The sequence below is a fragment of the Oncorhynchus masou genome, unplaced genomic scaffold (assembly GCF_036934945.1).
Source record: "Oncorhynchus masou masou isolate Uvic2021 unplaced genomic scaffold, UVic_Omas_1.1 unplaced_scaffold_3727, whole genome shotgun sequence".
Classification (NCBI taxonomy): Eukaryota; Metazoa; Chordata; class Actinopteri; order Salmoniformes; family Salmonidae; genus Oncorhynchus; species Oncorhynchus masou.
In genome coordinates, this window is record NW_027010129.1 from 11,222 (window position 1) to 12,871 (window position 1,650).

At 39.5% G+C, this 1,650-nt stretch overlaps 1 pseudogene; it reads left to right on the forward strand.

Moving 5' to 3' along the window:
* The first annotated feature begins 510 nt into the window (after nucleotides 1-510).
* Nucleotides 511-1,450, forward strand: LOC135534641 (olfactory receptor 52D1-like; annotated as a pseudogene).
* Nucleotides 1,451-1,650: the final 200 nt, after the last annotated feature.

Here is a 1,650-nt window from a genome sequence, read left to right on the forward strand (position 1 = left end):
TGTTGTTTTGGATCTGCATTGCGCCACTATGTTCTGTTGTTTTGGATCTGCATTAGGCCACTATGTTCTGTTGTTTTTGATCGCATTGCGTCACTATGTGTTCTATTGTTTTTGGATCTGCATTGCGTCACTATGTTCTGTTGTTTTGGATCTGCATTTGATGGCCACTATGTTCTGTTGTTTTGGATCTGCATTGCGTCACTATGTTCTGCTTGTTTTGGATCTGCATTGTGTCACTATGTTCTATTGTTTTGGATCTGCATTGCGCTACTGTGTGTTCTGTTGTTTTTGGATCTGCATTGCGTCACTATGTTCTGTTGTTTTGGATCTGCATTGTGTCACTGTGTTCTGTTGTTTTGGATCTGCATTGTGTCACTATGTGTTGTTGATTTATAAAAGCTGATGTAATGAAGGTACAATATAACTTCTTCTTGCAACAAACTGTCATTCCAGTGAAAATGTTTTCTTTGTGATTTATCCATTGTAGTGACTTGTGGTTCTGAGGTTAGCATGGAAAGCTCACTAAGCAACGTCTCTCACCAAACCCTCTACCTGAATGGATTCGGCAGTCTTCACAGTATCGTCCGTCTTCTTCGCCCTCTCTGTTTGGGTTTTGTTTACTCTCTAGTTGCTAACTCTGCTCTTATTCTCGTGATTACTAAACAACACACGTTCCACGCTCCTATGTATATCCTTATAGGAGCCATATCAGCTCTGGGCATTGCTGTGCCTGTGATGTTTGTACCCAGGATGCTGATTTAGTTTCCTATCTAACATTAACTTGATTGCCAGAGAGGAATGTCTTGTTCAGATGTTTTGCCTTCATTACTGTGCCTGTTTTCAATCCACTATCTTACTGGGGAAGGCTATAGATCGTTACGTTGCTATGTGTCTTCCTCTGAGATACAACGCCTATATCAACGTGACTCATTCTCTTATTTTCAACGCTGTGTTTGTGGGATTCAAACACTGTTGTGATTATTGTGATGGTTGGTTTGATAATACCTCTTAAATTTTGTAAGTCCAATACGATGTACCATTAGTTTTGTGAGCACACATCAGTGGTAAGTCTGGCTTGCAGTAACGTTTCCAGAAACTACATTGCAGGTATAGTGGCCTTCTGGCATACCGACTACCGACTGTATATTCATCGCGGTATTCCTATGTGCTCATCTTTATAGCTATATTGAAATCACCATCAGGAGATTTGGCAGAAGGCCATTGATACCTGCAGTACTCATATCAATGGTTATTTGTGTTGCTTATTTAAGTGCAATGGCAGCGTTCATTGGCTATAGGGTGAACGCTGTCCCTCCTGATTTCCGCTTTGTTTATTAGTCTGATGTATCTTCTAGTTCCTGCCTGTTTTCATCCTGTCATATACGGTTATAAAGAGATTACAGTTCACTTGCTTAAATATTTTACACTTAATAAAATAGACTATGATTGACTTGTGGGTAAATTGAATACAATAAACCATGTTGTACTTGGAAATATAGTTTTTTTTTTATTTAAATTGATGTTTGTTTCAAACCTTGTTATTCATCTTTGTGGGATCAGTTGAGTCTGATGTTCAGAGTGATGCATGAGTCTTTTTTCTTGTGCGAGCCGAAGCAGGAGCCCATTTCCAGTTTTCTGTAGCGGGTGGTG